The following is a 27,094-nucleotide window of genomic DNA, read 5'->3' as shown; positions in this document are numbered from 1 at the left end:
TTTATTATCACATGTGCAATTGACAAAGTTTCAAACAAACTTGTGATTAATTATGTAATTTATAATTGTTTTTATGTCTCTATATATTATTTTACATTATTTCACTTCAGTCTTATCACAAATGCCCTGGATCATTCGACGCCATCAATTTTATATTCATATCAAACTAATCGAATTTTTATCATGAAATATTACTAGATAATGTCCATTTTTCGCGAATATAAAATTTCCTACGTCAATTACAATTATAAATAATCATTATGATTAATATAGACACATGTCAGTAAAAATATTATATAATATTTTAGATACAGATATGTTCTATTTGGAAATTCAAACTAAATTAGATTGCTCAGTATAACAAAGTAGATATCAAAATAACCAAGAAATTTAAGCATTGACAAGAAACTGTTAGCATAGGGACGTTCTCGCCGCCTGCCCCCGATAATTCCGATTGAATTTTTGCACAAATCATTCTAATTACCATTTAGATTGTCTAATTCTTTCATACATTGGCGCCCTATATGAAAGGGCGCCCTAGGGCAATGAAAGCAACAATTTCCATTTTCTTGATTTCTTCCCTTGCTCGTATTATCTACCATCATCTACGTTACATCAAGAGTATTTTCATAAAGAATTTCTCGTATTGAAGACATAGAAAGAATATTAAAAATAAATTACTTCCGTACAGAAAAGCTATTTCTTGATGTATAAAATATTCAATAGGATCCTGGATATGGATCTTCTTTGTGATTCTGATGAAATATATATTCATTTTGAATTATAAAGATTTCTTTTTAATTATTGAAGAACTATGACAGGAACTTATACTATCATCGTATTTACCAAATATTAGTACATTTATCTATGCAACGGTAAAATTCATTTTTTTTAATAAGTATAATTTCAGTTTATTTTTTCCCTTGTTACGATTTGTACTATCATCACTGTAAAAAATTGCATCACTGGACGTAGTATCAACTTAGATTTATTTCTGTTTCCAATGAAAAGATGATCAAGCAACTCTTATGAAGTTGTACATAGAAGTATATTTCTACAAATATCAATTACCCATTACTCTATCCACACCTGGTTGAATCAACCTATTCTTAACCGGTCGTTAATAAAACTTATAGCTCTCTCAATGTTACTCGAAAATTTCGTCGTGATCGCCTTTTTAATTTTTTGGCAACCGACTCAATTTGGCAAGTACGAGGCGAGATATTTACATTCCTAGGAGCTTAGAGGATCCGAAACGGTTCGGTATCCAATTTTTTTGTGATCGATAAGCGAACGTGTTGCAGAAAGATTTTTTGGCAATTCGGAGAAGACAACAAACTAGATTAAATAAAATGCCTATTAATGCTTGTAATAATGTTATGAAATATTTCAACTTCATAGAGGTACAAGAAATTCTTTCTTTCTGTTGTCGTTTTGTTTACTACACTGATGCGTGTGTTCTATTTATAATTTATATAAACACGTTTAATATAATATCATATATATTAGCTGGTGCTGGGAAAAAATCGCCAGTGGATTCCTTTATTGCACTCTACTTCAAGCAAATAAACAAGTAGGACTAAAAAGAAAGACAAGTCCTCTTCTCTTGCCCTAAGTAATTTAGTTAGAAAATATTTCTGTAGAAACTTTATTTTCTATTCTTTCCGTCTTTCCGTCTTTTTAGATTTGATTTAGCCAGATACATGACAAATGTATTAACCCTTTCCACTCGGATGCTGCCGCTCCGGCGGCAAAATTCAGATGAATCTCGGAATTAGCGAATGAAAGGGGTTAAAGTAAAAAAACTAAGAAATTGTTTGTACTAGCTATTCATTATTTTTTATTTAAGTTCTATTTCTTAGATTTTGTCTACAATAGTCTTTATATAAATTTATACAGTAATTGCAAATCTGAAACGATTCCAGATTGAATGGTTCTTCAAAAATCAAATATGAATAAATAAATAAAGTTACAAGTTTAATTTTTATAAACAAATTATCAGTATGTCCTCGTTCGCAAAAAACAGTTCTGAAATTCGCACGTGTACGTACTCTTTGCAAAAGATAGATTATTATTATTGGAAGAGAGAGTCGACATGTTCTTGATCTTGATCGAACAATTTATTATTTCTTGAATAGACGAAAATCAAAACGTAATTTGACGAAAAACATGTGGCCTTGTAGTGTTTATAACAGAAGTTCTGAGCAAATAAACACACTTCCTCGTGAACAAGTCCTGCGTAATTGCCAAGATGTATGATATAAAATCGTAGGAGTAATAAATGAATGGATCGAGATGTTCGTCTTGGATAAAAGTAACCAAAAATATGGATTTATGAAAATTTGAAAGGATTAGGACCTATATTTCGTTTAGATTACAAAAATATGGATGTAAAAAACGCAAGATAAATCAGGATCTGCTGGATACAAGATACAGAAAATACAGATAAATAAAAATCAGGATATATCGGGACGTATTTATATACTTTATATACTAGTTTTGTATATGTATGTATAAGCTCGTATGTATGTATAACATAAGAAATTTTCTTATTTTACGACAGTGCTGATTTCCACAGATGCATTTATATGTCAGAAAATCCCATGCACTGGCGCCTTCTGAAACATAACCATTAAGTTCCGGAAAGCAAGGAATTCGCGAATGCAAATCAGCGCCAGTTTGCCTTTGTGCAAATTTGTACTTTGCGAAATTTACAAGACAAGACAATAGCCTTATCTCTGTGCCAAATTACGGCATTTTGCACACACGACCTCACATTATATGTCATTCGTATACATTTATTTTTTGTGGTTTCAGAGCCGTTGCCCGAAGAATAGTCATACCGAGCGGGTTGATTGTCAGAAATTTATTAGAAATGGGGACACTTGTTGATACTATATATACATACATACATACATAGATATATACATATAAACACACATACAAACATACGTATGAGTACATGAGCACATATGAGTATAATTGCATGAGTATGCAAGAGGAGACTACATAAGAGCATTATGTATAATTGCAGGATTATATAAGAGAAGAGTACATAAGTGCATGGATGAATAATAATTGGAGTACTCAAGAGAAGAGTACAAAAGCTCATGAATGTATAATCGCATGAGTACATATAAAGAGTACATACATAAAAACATACATATAAACACACATACATACTAACATACATACATACATACATACATACACGTATGAGTACATGAGCACATATGAGTATAATTGCATGAGTATGCAAGAGGAGACTACATAAGAGCATTATGTATAATTGCATGAGTACATATGACGAGTACATAAGCGCAGCATGTATATTTTCATGAGTACAAATTAAGAGTACATCGCATTATGTATATAATTTCATTAGCACATACATAATAAAAAAACATATCCATTTATACACAAACACATTAATATTTAAAATCTATTAGTCATTGGCAAACAATTTTTGGAATGATATTTTTAATGTTGTTTAAATTCTAAATAAATTAATAATCATTTTCAAACAAATTAATTAATCAACATGATTATTATTTCCAAACTACATTCCTTACAATTAATACTAATTAAATTTTGTTTTCTAATAAATAGTTTGTATGCATACTTTAAATAAAGTCTATGACGTCGTTTATCAAACTGTAAATTAAATAATAAGTTCCCACCGTTCCCAATTGTATATATTTTTATTTCAAAAATAAAAATTAATTATTGTTATAAATATCAACAACAATTTGTTAATTGTATATTGTGATTATTAATATTGAATTATGACGCATTTGTTTTATCTTATACATTCGAGTATATCGTAATATGATATTAGAAGGTTTATCATTACTACAACGTAACAGAATAATTGACAATAATATTAACCCTTTCCACTCGGATGCCGCCGTTCCGATATAAATCTCGGAATTAGCGAATGGAAAGGGTTAATATTTTGGATAAAATTCATACATGACAAGAGATTGTTTTAGACTTTATAATGACAAACCATACAACGAATATTATATTTAAATTTATATAATTTTACTTTCACTGATATAAGTAATATATGAAAAAAATAAATATATGATAATCGTGCATTTTTTATTTCATCCAATACCAAAATCATTTATCAGTGTAAAGCAATTATTAATTATTAATTATCTGATTTCATTTTAAAGAGTCTAAGGTCCATATGACTCATTCTACGCGATATCAACTTGAGTTATGAATTACATACGCTTATGACTAAACGATTATCATAGCTTTTTTTCTTTAATTTGATATATTTACATAAACACATCTGCACAAATATGTCACCAAACCTCTTTTTCAAATTACTCATGCAATGATTTTATAAATATTAGACAAAAAGCTAAAAAACTAGTGATGCGATGGGAAAATTCTTTGCCGCAAAATGAATAAATGCGATTTTCTAGGAATTTTTATATAATGTCTTTTGAAATGCAGATACCATGGTATGCATTCCCGATATTGGAAAATGTCGGAAAAATCGCTTTTCAACTGCAAAATGCGAATGGTAAATGACAGGGCATCAAACTGATCGATTTGGGATATTTTTTTGATGGAGGAGTTTATAAAATTTATAAACCGCATATAATATTAACAAAGGCTTTGATATTTAATATGGCACTAGAGAAATACTTTTTCTTAGGCTTACTTTAACATTTTTGTACAGAAATTGTACAGAAGTCAAGTACGCAATTTAGAAATCTACAATTCCAACATAAAAGAATATTTAAAGCAAAGTATTGTATAAAAATGCTCAAACAAAAATATAAGTAAATATCCGTTTATCTTTGACAAACATTACGACACGGATAACTTATGCAAATAAGAGGTTAATGTATTGTATAGATTTGAATTTAAAAAACACATTAGAAATTCAAATAATTATACACAATATAGTAAAAATAATATTCAATTTGAATGACAATAAACTTGGCTAAGTAGATAATTCGCTTAAGCTTTGTGAAAGGAAATTTTAGCTCTATTTGCTTTGCAGATTTGCACGTATCCTATTAAGGAGATATTTAGTTAAGAAGCTTACTGTTTCAATATGAAGATAGTTAGGAAACTGCACAAGCTGCAATTTGCAGATCATAAATGATAGTAGAAGATGACTTTGAGTAGATATCAAGAACATGAAGTAATATTTAGATAATGTATTATACTTGATAATTAGCTCGTTGAAGGAGAAGTTCGTTATCTCTAGAAAATCAGACTTGTTAATTTTATGCTTCAAGAGTTCTGACACCAAAAAATTGCAAAAGTAATTCCAAAATCCTGGATGCACCAATTTCAAATATTTGAAATTCATGGATGAAACTGGGTGAGGACTTGCATTTATTAGATATGCGGCACAGCCGTTTCTTTAGAATTAGCTGAAAAGTGCAAAAATGTTGTTCCACGTTTTGCAAACATTTTTGAATAGAACAAAATTCAAATAGTCCAGTCATTTAAGCTTTAATTAGAATCTCGGAATTCGAGATACCCAGTTGTAAGACTGTAAATACCCTAAAATAGCACCCTAAAATTTGTCTCAAAACCTACATATGGTACGTACACCCTACCATATGTAGGTTTTGAGACAACTTTTAGGGTGCTATTTTAGGGTATTTACAGACTTACAGCTGGGTATCTCGAATTCCGAGGTGAACTTACTATAATGACTGGACTAAAAGAGCACTACAATATATAATATGTGATAATTTTAATTAAATATATAATAAATTTTTAAATATCCAGTTCTGTTTTAAAAAATTCTGGAAAAGTATTTTTGATACATCCCATGATATTTATGACTTTTTCACTGCATGGTTAGCAGATTGAATTATACGTAAAAACACTGTTATAATTACAAATAATCTCTTCTTGAAATTTCATTTAAATTCTACCTAAATTTATTTTTTAATAAAAAACATTAAATTCGACCACAAAGTTCTGGCTAATATAAGTTAGTACCCAACGGATATCCTGCGCTCGCCAAATGGATATGCAAGGTATTCAAATCGAATCACATTCTCAAAAAAACTAAGTCAAAATTTATTCAAAATTAAAACTTATTTCCAAAACACGTGGGACTGTGGAAGTTTTCAAAAGAATTTTCACAAAGTTTCAACAATTGATATAGTTTTGCCACGTGGCTTGAAAGTGCGAAAGTATTCCAAGATCATGGCCTTCCATGAGTATATGTGAAAATGTTAAATTTAATACAACTAAACATACACGTGTGCATTAGGTAGAATATTAGGAATATATTTGTTCGACTTAAAAATTATAATTGTCTTCAAGTAATCTCCAATAAATCTCCAAAGATGTTGAGAAAATCAGCCCATTGTCTCATGGAATAATGAAATATGCTGATCGACTATTGGTGAAAATGTAATGAATAAAAATATGTTAAAAGACTCATATATAAATTTGATATATATATTTGGATTCCTTCAAAAATCAAAAAAACAATTTGAAAAAAAAAATAATCAGCAAAAAACTATAACTACCATATTCATAGGTATGCATTGAAACAAAAAAAAATCATGAAAAAATAATAATTTAGGTTTTATTGATATTTTGCCTGTCGGATTCTGATATTATGGGCTTGATACTAAATAGGAAATGATATTTAATACATATTAATTTTTTTTTAAATCAGTCATATATTCGACTTTTATCCATGGGTCCTTGATTCAGCCCATGGCCTTCGTCGAAGTGCTATTGAAAATATTTTCCAAACACTTTTACACGTTCCACATGGCTTTTCATGAAAATACTCAAACACATTCGAACAAAATGCGTTTAAAGTTTTGATTACATATATTTGTGTATTTGTGTATGTCGACGAATGATTTATCGATTCACCAAACTTCGATATTTCATTGCAGTTGTGAATAATATGTCGGAATCAGATTTTGCATGGATAGTATTAGTATGGGATGTAATCGATATTGTAGTATGCAAAAATAAAATGAAAATTTGAATTTTTACACGATTTTTTTTAAAAATAAAAAAATCTCCGGCAGCTCTTGTATAGTTAATTGTACTAAAAATATTTAAGACAGGGAAAATTATTTAATACATTTACTTATTATTCTACTTAATATATAAATAAAATATTTAGCAAGTTTTTACAAAATTATGTTACATATAATAGTTTTTATTCTAATACCCTCAGAATTTTTACTTGACTTTACAAAATAATTTATTTCTTCTATTAGATGAGTTTTAAATTATTTTTTATATCATTTACAAATATTATATTTAATTAATATAAATGAAAACTTAAAAATATTTAGAAAACAAGTGTAATCTAGGGGTGTTCATAGAAACAAATAAATATCAAGGAAAATATAGAAAATTTATTAAGAAAAAGTTTTGTACAAATAAAACTCCATGAATTTGCTTGATTTACGGTTAAAAATGTTGGCATATTTTCAAGTAATAATTTTCTTTTCAAGTTAATTTAATTTTAAATAATTTAAAGACAATTTGTTTCAATCTGCGATTGAATAAGTATATTCTGCAAATTATATGATGTATTTAATATATTATATTAAAAGTACGTATACATAAATAAATATTTATGCACTTATATGCATATGGCTAAATAATCACATTGCATATAAATTGAAAAACACGATAATTTTTAAAACAAATTTAACACAAAATAAATAAAAATATGTCATTTTTGAAATATTTCAATTATTACTCTTATGATTCATGTTCCAAAATAAATTCTGAACCGATGTAGGTAAACAATATTTATTACAGTCGCATACGTTTTTATTCCAAATCGTTCGAATTACATAAATTGCAGCTATTTGTAAACAAACAGTTTTATAAAACGAAATGATTTATTATTATATGAAGAGTGATATGATTCTAAATACAATGTTACGGACCATCAGTTTGGCAGGTTTTTGCATGACGCTGGTTGACATTAAATCAGAATTAATTATATTGCACAACTTGTTTTTCGATTCGTAGTAATGTGGAAATTGCACATTTCATTTGAGGTAATGGAAAATATAGTCAGAAACAAAAATTATGTAGAAAAAAAAACAGGAAAAGCGTCCCTTGGGTTTAACTAAAACAAAGGAAAAGTCCTTAAAAGTCCTTAACAAGCAGTTTGTCTTCAGAAAAATTCTTATAAAATATTATATTAAAATTTTAAAAAAATAATTCATAAAACAATGATAGAAACAATCCAGGAAATACACCTTGAAATTCATTCATAAATGAATATTTCCTGGCGATTGGTGCGTTTGAATTTGATTTGAATTAATTAATAATTATATTTATCAAATGAAGATATCTGTATCAATACCGGTGACAATACTCCTGCGCATCAGAATACATGTTTTTATGTTTGTATTACATTTAATATTTTAAAATTTCTTACAACTTCGCAACAAAGTTACATTTCCATCTTTAAAGAATACACTTCCGTCGGCACATATATTTTATGCACTTAAAGTTCTCTTGGCAGCACTTTAACGAGCACTTACACTTTATATAGACACTAGGCACTAAAACTCCTTTTAGAACGAACCCGAGCATTAATAAAAACTTAGAAACATTTCGAGATGAGTTCGAAACATCAGATCTAATCGGGCCAACATGTCACGCCATACTAAAAATGTGTCAGTAAGACTGACAATGAAAAATTTGCTAGTGCAAAATTTTAAACAGAGCAAAATCGGTTTGCACTGCCCCACTCTGCAGGAGTTATGACGAGTCGTGGGTACCAACCAAACTTTAGAGCCGTCGGGTTGCTCCAATAATATAACAGAATGATAAGGTACAACTGGTCGCATTTGAAAGATTTAGTGAAGGAGCCGAAGTCCGAGAATCGAAGAAAAACATACTTCAATTGAAATACTTGTTCCAGGTCTGAATCTCTGTTTGATCCAAGAAGGGTTGAGACCTGGATTTTTGTCTAATCTAGAAATGACCGAGTTAAGAGGTTGCTTCAACAATAATAACAATATGGTTCAAAGTTTTAGCCAACGTCCAACGAATGCATTTTATTTATTTTCATATTAAATTTTTTGGTATATAATAATAAAGTGATAAGGTTCAACAAAGTCGTATTAGAAACAATCTGGATAAACAAACTTAGTTTAAAATTTCATCCAAGATTAGGCAGATTTCGAGTAAGGGATGAGCTGGCGAGTAAATCGAATAAATCTACTTTGTAGGAAAAATTAAATTACATGAAAGATTCCTGTTCCAGTTACTACTACGTACTTCACATTGCCACCATCTACACATATAACTTACACATCCCTGCCGAAATAAATATATTAAAAATATATTTTAATTATTCTTTGATATTGACTTCTCAACTCCTAGAAGACGAAAAAGTTTATTTTTCGTTAAACGAAGGAATTTTTCGACTTCCCGTTAAACGCGTGGGTTTGATGATCTATTTGTTCAACTGCCATAGGTTTGTTAGTAAGAATCGGAATTTAATATGAAAAAGACAGATTGAAATTGATTATTGTGATTTTTAGGTGAAAAATCGTTGAGAAAATAAATGTAAATTTGCTTGAATATTTGTTTATAAAAATCATTCAGAGTAATGAGAAATCTAAAAAATATAGGAATATGAATGACTACGACAGCTTATAACAAACTATACCAACGATAAACTCTAATTATAAGCTATTACAATATTCTGAAGGTAATTGATTAAAATCACACAAAACCAGAAACGAAAATGTATTATTAACATTGTGGATCTTATAGTCCAAACACACCTTTTCTAAAATTATTGAGTTAGATAAATTAACACATTTTTTCTCTGATTTATTGGATACTTCATCCAAGTTCCAAATTATGATTTAGGAGCCTGCTGTAGACATCCAAATGAACCAACAGGAGTTTTTTTCTCATTTTAACTATCCTTTCACAAAATCCTTCCAACATCATAAAAAACACATCATATGAAAGTACATAGAAAATAGTAAAACTTTTCGCACAGAGAAAAATATGGGTCACAATTTTACGTGCCAAGTTCAGAGATGCGCACTTTGATGTAAATGGATATATATATATATATATATATATATATATATATATATGCTGTTTGCTTTCTGTATGAATTAGACATTTTTAGAAATATAAATTTTGACGTTTTTACGACCTCGTGAATTGGCTAGATTTGTTTACAAAGCGAGAAATTGTCACATGGAGACATTTATGAGAAAAATATATATGCGAGTTGTGAAAGAAATTTTGCCATGTCTATACAAACAATTTTAATCAGAAATACTTAAAATATTTTTAAAATTTACAAGACTCAACTGAATAAATCTCTTTTAAAAACTAACGACTATATAAAAGTTTAATTAAAAATATTATATAATTATTAAAAATCGATTGTTTAATTTTATAGAATTATATAACTGATTAATCAATTGAAATTTAAATTCAGCAGCACAAAATTAATTAACTTTTAACAGATTCTGGGTTTTTAACGAAGAATCTAATTTAATTGGATAGATAAAACTGCAGCAATAAGTTTTTTTATAACTTATAAATACTATATGTATATACACATATTCTATAATGAGATATAATTATTCGTGATTAACAAAAAAACCTACTAAAGTACTTCTTTAGAATAGAAATTAGTTAGATAGAACATTGGATGAATTTTTGGGCGATTTGATGTTCTTGTTCTATTGCAGTTTTTGTTTATTATTTTATTTTCAAATGCAATTAAGTCAATATGAAATAAAATTACGAAGTAATCGTATATAACATAATAAAAAATCAAATAATCCTCAAAATATTTGTTCGATCATTGTCAAACTAATACACTAAATTCATAAGTAAATTCGCAATGAGTCACGATTCGTGAATATATATTTCCACTGATCGATAATATATGGATGCTGAAATGTTACCATGTAGGAAATGTAAACACTAAGTTTATATTTAAACTTTATCCTTGTAATTTGTTTTGATTGTTTGAATGCAATTCAAATAGGCAAAGAAATTAACACTCACCACTACTTAGGTCAATATAAATAATTGTATTTAATTTTTTTTTAAAACATTCTAATGTAATTATTACTTGAATTACCGATCGTTATTTCTTATTATTTTCTGGCTATATCAAAATGAAATGCAAAGTCAAAAAACAAAACAAAATAAAAAATCCACATTTCCAAACTCTCACGTTCATTACTCTCAAAATAGAATAAATTGTTTCATTTGTAAATACGTTTTGTCTTATTATAAATCTATTTCGATGTGTCTATTTATTCATCCACTATTTATTTATTTATAATACGAAAAATTCAAGAAATTTGCTTAAGAAAACAACTAGTAACTTTTACTCGAGCAATTTATTTTCCAATGCCTTAAATGTCCATAACCAAAAGATTTCTAAGATATACAATTCGAGGAGTTGTTCATTCAGCAACTATAAATACGTATTTCGCAAAATCTAAATTTAAACTTGCAGAACTAAAAATAAATTCACATTTCTTAATCTGTTAATAATCTACTCCGCGAATTAGTTAAATAGTTTCTTTAACTGAACCTGATATACATATATATGTGGTATTTTCAATTCATGATTCGAGTATTTACGTTTATTTGTGGTACCAGAATAAACATATCAATGATTCTCAAAAAGTAACAGAAAAGTTGAAAAATTTTCATTTAAAATATTTTTCTATATATTCATCCATATATGAGAAATTTGACTAGTAGGTTTGATGAACAAACCTGCAGACTTTGCAACTTCGGAAATTCATCATGTATTATTGTCTACACTTCTAACCACTTCCTTAAGTTTATATTTCCTTATCATTATCATAAATTCTTATTCTACACATACAATTGTTTTCTACTATTTATTTAGAAATTCTTATCCAAGAATTCGCGTGTCAGATTTTGCAAACTAGAATAAAGATAAATAAGTTCCTTGAAAAATACTATCTGTGAATGAGTAATCGCATATCGTGACGTGGGAACAGATACGATAATAAATAAATCTCATAATAATCTTATAAGCTTGTATGATTTATCATAAAGAACAGGGATTAATTGGCTGTATCATATTTTGTTTGATGGACTCAAATATCAGAGCTAAGAATTGGTTCAATCAGAAATTTTATGATCATGATGGAGTTGAGTGTTGAATTGACATACATGGTCATGAAAAGAAGAATCATGTTAGATTGGTAGTAAAACATATAACAATATCCATATTCATCCACTAAGGTCGGTATCAATATAAAATCATAAAACATTATGTCATTGGTAATATCAATATCTAAGTATTTTTAGAAGGTTGAAGGATGCTCCAAAAATTAGTCAGTTGATTGGATAAAAATGCACTAAAAATTGGGTTGGCTATTCACCTGGATCTGATAAACTTAAAAGAATGGACTGATTAATGTTTCAAAATCTTTGAAATATTAAAGTCTCCATGATGTCTTCAAAACGTCCATGATGTCTTTATTTTTTCCCATACCAAATTTTTACTACAATATTCAAATATGTTTCAATGTGATGATTTTCAGGAAAATAGTTGATTGTACAGAAGAAAATTAATTGAAACAAAGGAACCTAATTGGAAAATCAACAAAATCGCAAAAATATTCTGATTGTAATTAAAAAGAAAATAAAAATTTGTGTTCCACATCATTTACATTAAAATGGCCAATATAGTAATAAATTGTACATGAAGTTTTAACTGTCTCCAAAAGTTAGAGTTGATGCTCATATTTTCTAAACTTTTATTAGAACAATAATTGGAATTTTTAAAATTTTGAGAATAATAGTAAATGTAAATATCAAAGTGATGACACTCACAATCAGAAAGATAGTTGTTTGGATATAAAAAAGTAATTTAAAATTTTGAACAAAATTGGCGATTGAGAAAAATAGTAAAATTTTATGATTCTTATTAACTAATAATTGAAAAAATATCTATTCAACCTTATTCCCAATAAAATACCTAAAGTCAAGAAAATCCTGCATTCTAGTTCTAAAAGTTGATCAAATTAAACCAAATTTGTGCACAAGCCTTGCCCCAGTTTGGAAATGCAAATAAATACAGAAGTCATTAAAATGCATAAACAAATATATGTAAAAATACTCCAAATCCAGCACAGTTTACTCAAAAGCTCGATTTTAATTATTCTAATGTTCATACCCGTCCAATTTGCGTAATTCAATTACGCAAAACGTTTATTCTAAGACAATCGCTCGTCAAGTACCTCCGAGTCTAATATCATGTAAATGTGCGAATTCGAAAACACACCTACTGAAATTCTGTACCAGATTCAATCGGATGTGTTTTGTCAGTCAGCCGAATCTTTATAATCAGAGAGCTGATCGACATTTGGTAAAAAATGTTAGAAAATCCACGAACACATGTTCACAAGACACGAAGAAAATTGATGATGGTAACAATTTGCTTGGAAGGTTTGTTTTTAGGATCATTGTATTTCATTTATGAAATATTGAATATTATTTTAGCTGAGATGCATAATAATATCCCAAAAACTGGGATACCATCTGGATACTATAGGCCTCAATCGTGCTTTTGCAGATATATTTTAGCTTATGATATATATTGATCTTCACTCTACAACCTTCTTCTGTTGTTACTTTCGCTAGTCTCTCACTTATTATAAGTTACAGGTATTTATATTCATACATTTACATCCCCAACCCTGAAGAGCCCTGGGTAAAATAGAAAAAGCCCTGGTCAAATCTTGTCCACTGACTTTCTTGGCTTGAGACACATATGACTGACATGGTAATAAATGTGTTAATCGCCATGTTGAAATCTAAATTCAATTCTTAGATTGATTACCTTAAATAGTTTTACATTTATTAATTAAAAATTTCTGCTTTCCATTAAATATTTTGGTAATTAGACTCTGCCTGCTGGTCAATCCACAGCACTAATCCGTGTCATTTGTGCCCTACTTTGAAATTTTGTATAGGTTAAAAATTAATTTTTTTACAAAATATTTTTTTCCGCCGACCACTTCCCTATTCCACATTTTGACAATTAGCAAACTTCAACTTTGTCTGAAATCCATGACGCAATTCCGACACATCTATGTCTAAAACTGAAGGCGCCGAGTGAGAGATGAGATCTAAAATTATGCCTTTGTGACGCGATTTGCTGATTGTATACAAAAACAATCATATCTTTAAAATTTTATTTTATTTTGAAGAAAAATTCAAAACAAGAAAAATACTCACGTGGAAAATCATGTCGATAAATCATAACTCAATTTGGCACCGTTGACAAGTTATCTATTATCAATAAGTAGGGTTTTTCTGAAGATCTATTATGGGAAATGAGTCATTGGAAGAAAATTTAGGTTTGTTGAATGAACACAGGCAGGAATGAGTTTAAAGATTCTTTTGATGTAGAAAACTTGAATTCATAGAAAATATTAATTGTAATAAACTCTTGAATGTAACTTAGAGCTTTATACAACTATATGTAACAGCTAATATTTGAAAAATTCTGTTTGAAAAAATAAATTAATGAATAAAACAAATTTAAAAACCAATACAATTCCTTTTAATATAATAAGTTAACGTTTGCATAATAATTTAATAAAAAAATTAAATTAAAATAAACGTTTTTATATCTTTATTTGATCAAGCTAATTTTATATCTTTATTCGCTTGACTTAAGCTGTTAATGAATGCAAGTAAAAATAATTTACTTTAAAAAAATTTCGTATGCAAAATATTTAAAATATATAAAAAAATTAATTGTTACAATTTATGGAATGTAGCTAAGTATTTTATACAACTATTTAATTGTAATGGTATTTCCTGCAAAATTCTTTTTATTCATTTATATTGATTTTTAGTATTAAATTCTTTCAAAAATTCTATTTATGAATAAAATAAATTTTAAAAGCACTACTACGAGTACATTTTAATAAAAGTATTATACTTAAGCAAATCTTCTCTTCACAACTTTTATAGTAGGTACTATAAATAATTTCATTTTGAATGATAGCATAAACTTTTAAAATAATAAAAAAACACAAAATTCAAGAAAAGTATTAAACAAAAAATGCAATAAATAAAATATAAATTGAATTATTTAATATCACAAATTATTGATATTATTATAGAATATTTTAGGTTATTTATTTATATTCTATCAAGTTTCCCTTAATTGATAGTTGGTTCCTAGAATTTGGATAAAGCAATATATATATATATATATATATATATATATATATATATATATATATATATAGTTGAAAATAATCATATTTAATCAAAATTGGCAGCAGGAAATAATACTAAACTCTGAATTTCCTTATCAAATGAAAAATACCGTCGTACTAAATATAAATATTACCATGCATTTATATCATTATGTACGATAAAACCCTTATCTATGGATAAAACTATATTTTACGTAAATTAAATAAACTATCACAATCAGAAATAAATAAAAATATAATTTATATTTATTTCCTTGAAACTAGACATGTGTATTAATAGAAAACAAAATTCAATTGAAAAAAAGATTGAAAATTATGTTGCAGATTTAAAATTATATGTTACAGCTTATTATCATCAGAAATTTAGTAACAAACTAAAATAATAGAAAGAGTGCGTTAGTAATAAAGAAAAATATTTTGGAGACTCATAACAAGTACGAATTAAATATCACCTATCTACCGTTAAAATTTCATCATTTCCTCTTAAAACTAAATAAAAATATACAAGTAATCAATGTTTATTAAAATATTAAGATTCAAAATAGATATTTTACGAGACGTTTGACCGAGGAAAATTTTTATGTCCGTGTCAACATCAATTATCGAACGCAAAGGTCTTCGAGTGTTAAAATTACGCAGGAGCACTTTGAACCAGGTGACAAAAAATAAAAAACACAAAAATATTAAATATAGAGCCATTATATCAGTCATATAGTTGTGACATCAAAAATAGTATTTTTCCAGAAATTTTGGCAAAACAGAATTTTCAATGTTACATTAAGATTCCTTGATACACTTTTAACTAAATTATCTAATAAAAATATAATGACCCAAGGAATTTTTTTTCCTTAGGTCATTGTATTATTATCCTGGCTATTAATGTGTTAATCATACGCTCAGAAAACATTGTTTTAAATTTTTAGAATTATAATAGTTTAATTAGACATATATGCCTTCATATATGCATAATATTTGTGTGTGTGTTTAAATATACGAATACAGGATAAATATTAGCTCTCTAGGTTGTGTTTTTCCGAGAATTCGCAAGAAACTTTTGGAAACATAAACAGCATCAGACAAAAAATAAACAAACACGAGTTGGCATGTACCAACACCATTATAATTTCTCTTCAAATATATATATAGAGAAAATGTTAAAGTTGAACCCAGGAATATTCAATGAAATTATCCAAATGCTCCGAGTATTCGCAAAGTTGCTATTTTGAAGTTTCAGGAAATCACGAGCATATCTAGGAATTCTCAGAAATGAATGGAAAACGTTCAATAGTAGAAATTTAATATTCAAATGTGCTTTCAGAAATGCTAACAATTTTGAGAAGATTTAGATATAGTTATAGCAGAAATAAACACTGATAAAATGCACTTTTATTTGTATTGTTTTGATATTGTGAGATGGTCATTTTTTTATTACGTATCCAATTATTAAAAAGACCAAAAATTTACGTGTAAATATGAATATGTAAAGTACTCAATATTTTTTGAGGAAAAGATATAAATACTCCAAATAGGAATATATTACAATTTTGAGGTTTCTGCTGAGGTCCTGGGGTCATATATAATCATTATTGATGGATTAAAATTTTCAAAGACATTAATATTTCATTTGTCACATGTGACAGACATGTTCTATTAATTATATGTAAAACGTGAATATAATTAACGAAGCAGTGCAAATCCTTTGTTGTTCGAACATGGACAACGTGATTAAGGATTATATGAATTTATCATTATAGTATTTATTGAATTTGGTTCATTTGTTGGTATTTGGGATTAATTATGATAATTCCATATGTAACATATTTCGGTTGGTAATCAAAAACATTTTGGGAATATACACAGTACCAAACTTTTCGACAATAAAGACATGTCGTCATCAAATAAATATTGGCGTTTAATTAACACCGATGTAAATGTTTTTATTATTTATGATATATATATATATATATATATATATATATATTTATTATATGTTTTCAAGGAATTATGCTATATTTTTGTTGTTCTGCTCTACTGAGTTTATTCATTGTCATAATTTAAATAATAATCAGAATAATACCTGTAATAATTCAAGAAAATATCAAATATTAGTTGAACATTTTTTGGTTGAAAATAGAATTTCATACTTCATAGAACCATTTATTTCACAATTAGTTTACTTAACGATGTGTATTTTCATTGAAATGCATTTGTAAGATGATTCAGTACTCTAAAACTGTACACAAACATCTTTCTTGAAATATATATTTAATACACGAAGGCCCTGTTCCACTAAAATCTGTAGTCATCAAAAAATCATTTAATTCGAATTAAATGAAAACACCAAAATTCTACAAAATCCTTGCCAATAATAATTATATTTACGCTCTCTGATATATTCCACAATTGATACACACTTAAATGAAATTTATGTAAGGACACGTTCACATACTTGGAAAGAATCCAGAATTATATCTATATTTTTATTGCAAAAGAGTTATTATATTTTTCAATGCGACGGAGAAGGAATATTCTATTTATTTTACGCAGTTTCGGGCGCCAGAGAACAATTTTTTTCGCTTTGGCAATTATTCTCATAGAAAATGGAATGAAACGTGACTTTTTTAATCATTTTTATTCGTAGATGAAAATGCAAAGGTTAATCTATCTAATATATATATTATATATATATATATATATATATATATCAAATCAAATAAATATATTTGAAATTAACTTAATGAGAATCATACATTTTGTCGGTAGCACATATAGAAATAAAAGAGGATTATCCATCAATCAGGTTAAAATTGCATGGTTTTTTGAAAAGTTTGCATAAAAAATACAATTGAGTTCAACACAGAAAAAATAAAAAAATAAATAAATCTTTTAAAATTGAAGAATTATATTATAAATCTGTTAAAATTGAGATTTATATTATGCCCGACCGGTCTGCAACTATACTGGCGTTATACAAAATTTTATTGTCGATAAGAAACCAAGGTGAAATTAGTAAATAAAACTTGAACTGAGAAAGTCTCAATTTTTTACTAAAATGATTTAGCAAATGTTTACTAGAATTTCGAGAAAAGAGTTAACGAAAGTTGATAAGTTATTTATGATTTAAAATATATATTTTAAAAAATAGTTACATATGTAAATTGAAATTGGAATGATTTTTTGATGTTACATTTATTAAAATAATCTCAATCACGTAATAAAATTATGAGAAAAATAATTAATAGTGATTTTATATAAAAAGATTGACAAAACTATACTATCAGAAAAATATATATAATTACCCAGTTTGCAACCTTCCAATACCAAAATTTCAGTATAAAAAAAGCTACAAACCAACTTCCAAACGTTATAGTTATATTTACTTTTATATTTATTACTTATAAAAAATTGAACTATGGAATATTCTCATGAAATATACTATCTAAAATATCTATATATTTAACTAGATTGCAAGCTTCCAATACAAAAATTTCAGAATACAGAAAGTTCCATACCAACTTCAAAACGTAATATTTATAGATACTTTTTTATTTATATGTTTATAAAAATTGAATTATGAAGTCTAACTATAAAATATTAACAAGAACTATACTATATAAAATAACTGTAAATAATAATAGTACTTTTCCAGTTTCCAATACAAAAATCTCACAATAAAAAATCTCCAAACAAACTTTCAAATGCGAAAGCTGCAATAAAATTTCACATTACGATCAACTTTTCTGTAGTACAACAAATCTACATACATATATCCATTCATATTTTTTCATTCATTCAACATCAATCGCATATGGCTCGTTCCCGTCCACCGCTTTTCATCCCGCCTGCCGCCGCTCCGATTAATGTCCTTTCGAGTTTTTCCACACATTCTTCACTCGTCCCGGCGAGAAGTTTTCGCGCCGGTAGGGAAGCGGCGGGAAAAGCGTGTTGGCGTAGGTTTTGTTTCGGCGACCGGGGGAGATAAGGTTTTGGCGAGGACAGGGCCGGAGGAAATATATTGTGGTGAAAAATATTTGTTGCTTGGAAAAATTCCATGTGAAAGGTCTTTCTAAACTTATATGGTAAAGAGGGCCTTAAAGGTTCAAAAATCCTCTCAAAAATAAGCAAAGTATAGAATATTTTAGAGACATTATTTTAAAATAGAGCTCACCACCTTAATTCTTACGACGTCGCAATCAGGAGATATGTATAAATATAAGAATACATTCTTTCGTTGGTTTTGAGCTCTTTTATTTACTTTACGACACCTGAATATAATTGTTAGGTATACTCATTTATACGTTATATTGAAAAAAGTGACTGCAGCACTAAAGACCAATAGAAGATTTGAAGCTCTCGAATAAAGAAGACGATTTACATAGGGTAGAGCGAGGCTAGTTGAGCAAATTTTTACTTAAACGGATGTATAGCTCCTCAACGAAATGTCTCAATAAATTGCTATACGGCTTAATGGATTTGTTGTTTATCGCTTAACAAAAGTGTTAAAACTATTGTTTGGTAATAAGTAAAATTTAAAAGCTAAAGGTGTTTAAATGCAAAAAGTCAAGTATGCTCAATGTACCCCATAGGTGGGGCAAGTTGAGCACTAAGAAAGTATAATGAAATCATAGGTTCAATGTCGATTAGTGATGAAATAAAATAAGTTTTTAATAACCAATTCTATATTTATAGTCTTTATTGACAGAGAAAACAAAACTTATAGTAATTTGCTTTGAATAATTAACGAAAAGTAGAATCAACGAAACAATATCGTATCTTAGGAGTTATTTTACCATTATATTCAGTATTTTCGTTTAAAATCATTGTTTCTTTATATTATTACTCATAGACTTAGCTTAAATCTTAAAATTATAATTAATTTCTGGAAGTTAATGGTAATTGTCTTAGTGACAGAACAAGTTTAGCAACTATGCTCAACTAACCCCAACTCGGAATTTCAAAATAAAAGTGAGTTTATAAAAAAACCGTGAGAATTATACCCAGAATCTCTGTGCATATTAAAAGTACTATAATTATATGGAAGAATATCATTTACCTGATTAAAAATAAATAACATTTGACTAAACCAGACGAAAACTCGTGATGAATTACTTTTTTACTTTTTGGTCTCAAAATAAACAAAACGCCCGTGAGCCTCACTCATTTGTCCAGCGGCCACTAGCGATCGCGGGATGTTTATTTTTCCTAAACCTCTATCTTTCCGCCATATAATGCCTAAACGGACGGTGAATAGTTTTCGAGATATTTCGATTGCTCAACTTGCCCCTATGCTCAACTAGCCCCGCTCTACCTTAAGAAAACAGGAAATTAAAAGCCAAGATACATAGAACAAAATCACAAAAGCGCGAACGTAGGGGTTTAAGAATACTAAATAGGTCTAAAGAAATAATATTGGTATCATTTTTACGTGACACCTTAAAAGTTGAAATAACATCAACAAGCTATCCATTTCCATCCAGAGCCCTCAAAGGACCATACCAGGGGCAATCCCATGAATGGGGGTTTCCTCGCCGGCTCTGAAAGCGCCTAGAGTATTTTCCCAAGGTCAAAGAGAGAGATTCTGGCTACTGGCGCAAAGGATGACGTTGGATTGCCCGGAAAAGCGCGTACGTCATCGATGGAGAAATGCGGGAGCGACGCGGTAAGTCGGACGGAAAGTGGCGGGAGATATTGATCGGCGAAAACCCGACTTACGAATAGGTCGGGAAAAGCGATGAAAATCCGAGACGGATCTCTCTCAAAGAGCGGCCAGATGTTGTGATGCTGATGACAATAGAAGGGAAAGCGCGCGATTTTCTTTCTTTCGAGGAGTTATATTGTATTTTATATTTGCGTAGGTTCATTGAGGAAAGATCTCATTGGAGTGGTTTGTTTCGATAAAACGAGATATAATTAATGCTCAAAGCAATTATAATACATTATCAATAGAAATAGCCACACACACACACATGTAAAAATATGTACAAGGTGTCCCAAAACTCAACGTCAAGCCCAAATGAGGTGATAGCATTGATCATGAAAAAATAATAAAAAAATGACTCTTGAAATTGACAATTGAAAAATTATGAGCTTTTAGGTGCAAGATTAGAAGAGCATTATTAAAAATGTGACCATTCATCGTTTATTGTTGATTTTTTTTTAAATTATGTTCAACATTTTTAAGATCACAGTCAAAAATAATGACCTCTAGTTTTCAAGAAATAAACTTTCTGATGAACTATAAATTGAAAATTTTCAAAATTAGTCAACTTTGAAAGGCCCTCTTTTAAATATATATATATATATATATATATATATATATATATATATATACTATTTAATGTCTTAACCACTTTCAATCTTCAATTCATAGTTCTTATTCAAAGTTGAACGCGGAAATACAAGAATAATCCTCTGAATATAAAAACTTATTCATTCCCTAGAATTGAATTATTCCCATAAATGTAAAGCCGTTTATATCGTTTAAACTTTAAACCATTCATAACATATACTACTCTACGTTTAATGCTGTAGTTTCCAATAGAATATATTTGAACAAGCAATGATATTATTAGATCTAATTTTTAACCAAGTTCAATGTTCATTTAGTTTTCATGGACAAAGAGATATGAAAATCATAAATCATTTGATTATGACACTGTGTGAAATGTTTAAGTGCCGGTAATATTTAAACTACTATAAATGTATATTATTATATGTTTAGATTATTTGAATAACTTGCAACATGGCTTGATAACAGCTTTTTAGATGTATAATGCAATGCAGTATATTAATGGCATAAAATCCAAATCCAATTACTTCAGCTTGATTGATCCAATTACTGATTTCATTATTTTCGCAAAAATATTTTTCGCATTTTTGGCAATTCTGATTATTAAGAATGAAGAAACAAATGGAAAAGCAATTTTAAATCAACTAAGGTGGGTCAAATTTATATTTTTATGAAAAATAATCGGCAATCCACTAACCTAGTTCCTGGTCCAAAACTCCCAACGGTTTTCCTAGCCGGCGAAGTATTCTTCTGTCCTCCGGTGGTGATTGGCGGTTGTTTTAGAACAGCCAGAGGCACTATTCCTTCAGGAACCGGTCCTCCGCGCTCCACACCCTGTGTCGGCATACGCACCAGGCAGTGGTCTGGTCTGGTCGGACAAGAGACGTCCAGGACCTGCACCTGTTGCCCCTTGAGCACCGTCAACTCGCCGCTTCCGGGAGCGGCGTGGTGGTCGCCAATGACCCATGTCATTTCCACGGCACTTGTCTGGAAAGGATAAGAGATAATTAATCATAATAATACCATCATATAATTTATATATATATATATATATATATGTATATAAAGGGTGTCCCAAAAATGAGCGTCAAGCCGAAACGAGATGATAATATCAAGCAAAAAATTATAAAAAAGAAATATTGCACGTACTCTAAAAATTATGAGCTTTTAATAAGTGCAACCTATAGCTTTGGTGAAAATGTAACAATTTCTCGATTATTGTGATAGTTTTTTTAATTGATTTAGTTCATTTAAGCTCTAGATCAGTATTTGAAAATAACATTTAAAACAGTCAAAAATAATTGCCTCAAGTTTTCATGAATCGCGACTTTATTTGAACTATGAAATTTCAAAATTGGTCGAGAGAGAGTTGCACTTTAGTTTTTGAAAAAACAATACACTAAAGTATGTCTGCAAGTTTCATAAAAAAATTGGCGCATTTAATCAGATTTGTGAAATGGTACAACAGAATCGTACAATATTAAAAAAATCGAGTACCAAAATGAAAACCAAAAATGACTTGATTTTTGCTAGTACTCAGTGACTGAAAATCACCAAAGTAATTTCACTATGATCAAATGATTGTATAATCAAGAAAATTTTAGTAACATAAATATCTCTTTTAATAGAAAGAAAATTGTTTTCTTATATCAATATTAAATTCTTTCATTCTAGAGAAACTATATAAAACAACAAACAATTTCCTCTTTAATATAAGAAGATTATATCAAAAACTTTTAGCGCAATATTGAAAACTGGCACTTAATACATCACGCCAAAGTGCTCGGCTTGCTATATCAGATTTTGTAAATATTTTTCTAGAAAAATAGTAAAAATCATTTGAGCTTATAATAAATCCGACTGCATTATTCCAACATAATTCAACTTGATATAAAAAATGCAACTTTAGTTATTTATTCATCGCGTATAATATAATCCGGAATTCGTGATAGTGGGTTAAGTAAGGGTTTGAATTATAAATTTACGAAGCAACAAATATATATATAATATATATATATATATATATATATATATAAATTATAGGTTTGGTACTCAAAACTCCATATATCTCTATCTTTATATGTGATCTCAACATATATGGACTTACGATCAAAACCAAACTATTTCCCGACGTGGTGAAAAGCTGAGTGCGACACGAAGCAAAAACGTTCCACAAAAAGAACTATGGCATGAAAAAAAATCTAGAGAAGTTTTAAGGGAATCGACGTGCTGCTGGCAAGAACCATTAGAGGAAAAACCAAGGAATTTTCTCATTTTTCTTGAAAAATAAGAAATGAACATCTATCGGCGTTCCAACACGAGCGCACTCGGCGTGCCAGTAAGATCGATAAGAGGAGCGGTCCAGGAAATAAAGAGAGTGCGGCTGACTTGCCTAAAATAGGACGAAATTCTAAATTGCATCTGCAGTGATATGGAAATGGCTAATTTGAGCTGACAAACAGAATGAACTATTGAGATTTTACTATATACTTTTGGAAATAAACTAACTTGCTGTGAATCGACTCTAATTTAAAGAGCACATTTAATATGTCTAATAAATTGCCACCGAACTTTTAGGACCTTGCAACTATTAGTTTACATTATATTTGTAGCCAGACAAATCTTCAATTCCCACAATGAGAGTTCATTGTCACATATTTTGGAAAGACATCTAACTTGCTCTAAATCCACTACAATTATATATTAGGTGTCAAATATCTCCCTTCCGCTTTTTTGCTCTTGGTTTATAATACAAAAAGCGGAAGGGAGATATTTGACAACCTTATAATTTAGGATGGCAAATCCAGCAAAATCTGAAAAAGTGGGCTACATGCTCGTGATATGTCACTTCTGTGTCTATCTTGCACATTTGCATGCATGTAGCTCTATTATTCTAAACTTTGATCAATTTTCATGATCACTAGTTCTCATAAGCATATAATATTTCAAATAGATTCCTTTACTATAAACTTAATCACCATGCAAACTTTCACCAAATTTCCATAGGAGTAAACCTGAGATCCTCCTTGTAATTCATTTATATATTAAAGCATTTTATGAGTATTTTAGAAGAAAAGCTTGTCCTGTTGTTTATATATAAAAGAACTCATGTGTGTGGGATTTCGCGTACCTTTTACATTATGTCGCCTTCCTCCTCAAGATACTTTTACATTTGATTGCAGAATTAGAGTCAATTATCTTACATTACCATAATTTAGTTGTAATATAAGCAAAAAATCATATCTAAGAATAGACTTACAACCAACAGTGTATAACTTTTCCTGAACTTCGCGAAAAATATATTTTAGAGTTCGCTTTTCCTCTCTGTACGTTTTTATACAAACCACAAACAAGGCCTTGGATATCGCGTTTCAAATTGGCCTACACTTGTTTGATCGCGAATTTAACGATGTATGTTTTTCTACTGACAACGTTCTTTGGAGTTGTACACATATAACATAACACAGGGGTATTACACCTTAGACATGGATACATACACCAGAGAAATGTGAACAAAATTTGTACTTGTTATTAAAATCTTTATAATATATCTGATATTCTGATGTACATATGTCTAATAATCATTTTTGACCACTAAATAAACTTTTTTAACTTTTTATTAAATCTTTAGGATTAAAATAATAATCAGTTCTTCACTCCGTTAATACATGGGAAATGATTTTTGAATCATTCCAATAGGACGCTCCGTTCTCTCAAAAACTGAATTGAATTTTTTGCACTTTTTGATCCCTTATCTTCGTAACGGTTGGACCCACCATTGTAAACTAATCAGAATGTCTCCCCATCAATAAAAATCGAATGTTTTTTAATTCATTCAAATCGGTTGCACCGTGTTCCCGAAATCGTAGATAAAAATATAATCAGTGAAAGAGATTCTTCAAGACCAGAACAATTTTTGTTTCAAATATAATTTGAAAATTTTTGTTCCTATATTTGTTACATTTTGTCTTCGCTAGTAATAGGCAATTTTGTCATTTAATTATTTATTTGTTATCAACAAATTGAGTGCTAATAATTTTAAAAATACTTTCCAAAACAGGAATGTTTGCATAAAAAAATAATTACTAATTACAAGTATAATAATAACGAATTCCAATATATTCACTAAATATTTATAATTTCAAGTTAAACTATTATTTGCTAATTTTTTCATTTTCAAAAATTGCTATGTATCCTTGTATACTAAATCGATGTACAACCACAAACCAAAGAATTGATTTGTATAGTATATTAGACACAAAATAGCCAATCCCGTCAAACTAATGAATTAAATTACATAAAACAATTTGGGCACTCCATATTCTAGAATTAAATAACAAATACTTAATTCTTACTAATCCAAAATTGAATTAAAATAATATGAACAACCGATAATATTATTATTATCATAATATATAATTCATTTATAAATAACAGTGTTTTTTGACAAAAATAGAAAGAAATAAACCGTCAATTTACTACATCTCTTAGTAAACACCGATATCCCGAAGTATTGATTTTTAATTTGACCGTCTATATGTATATAAAGTTGGTTTTTGTGGTCGGGTTAATATTTTTCTCTAATGTTTGTACAATAATGTTTACATATCGACCAGAGAGTATGCGCCATGTTAAAATGTCCATTTAAATTATTCAGGAACCCGTGAAATTTATACTGATTGAGAGAATGATTTAAAAGCATATATTTGATGTTCGCAAATTGGCAATAATGGAGGTAATTTGGAATAAATTGTGCAGGCTTTGAATTTAAAATGGGATAACACGCTTTTGAACAGGAAAAATCAAATAGATGGAAATTTATATTTAATAAATATTCTAGACTTTTTTGGCCGTATTTTATATACTTTTGATAATCTATAACTTCACATGTAGGTACTAGTTTTTTTTTATAATTATGGTCGAACTATATTGCGATCTAAATTTAGACATAAATACATAGCAAAACCGATTGATCTAAATTCTAAAGGCTTTTACAAGAAAAAATGTCCAATAACGTGGGTTAAAACACCGCGAATCGGTGGGCCTGACTGATTTCATAGAGTTTATTCACAACAGTGAGCACTTTGATAAGGTGCGATTCGCAGAATATTAGAATTTCGCGTAAAAAAATAGATATATAATACATGTTATTATTAGTTAACTGTCCGATTAGCCAATGAGTAATATAAATTATCACCAAATTGGTATCATAATAAATCAAACTAGAAGTAGGTGGCATTTTGACTTGAAGAAAGTTGCATGGACTTTTCGATACCTATGCATAATCTATATATTACAAGTGAGATTTAGTTATTTAGTTAAAATGATCTACTGTTATTTTAAAAAATAAAATTTTCGCTTTCACAAACAATAATCAATTGAGTTTTTTTAAATATACTTATAAATAATAACTATAATTGTATAAATTAATTTATACATTTGCAATTAACGCAATGCAGATGCTTTGGCATAGATTCTGATTAGAATCGCTTGCGTGAGAAAAAATTGAAACTGTGATGAATTTTTATAATTCACAACTGCCTATCGT

At 28.6% G+C, this 27,094-nt stretch overlaps 1 protein-coding gene across 2 annotated transcripts in view; it reads right to left on the bottom strand.

Annotated features, from left to right (window-relative positions):
* Window positions 1-27,094, bottom strand: part of LOC113363907 (kalirin) — a gene marked incomplete at its 3' end in the record, with an annotated part of 377,607 nt that overhangs the window by 8,139 nt on the left and 342,374 nt on the right.

This window comes from Ctenocephalides felis, unplaced genomic scaffold (assembly GCF_003426905.1).
Source record: "Ctenocephalides felis isolate EL2017-DRISC unplaced genomic scaffold, ASM342690v1 CF-g0.4_SCAFFOLD_00845, whole genome shotgun sequence".
NCBI classification, from domain to species: Eukaryota; Metazoa; Arthropoda; class Insecta; order Siphonaptera; family Pulicidae; genus Ctenocephalides; species Ctenocephalides felis.
The sequence above is the reverse complement of the archived record's forward strand: the minus strand, read 5'-3'. Positions and strand labels throughout refer to the sequence as shown.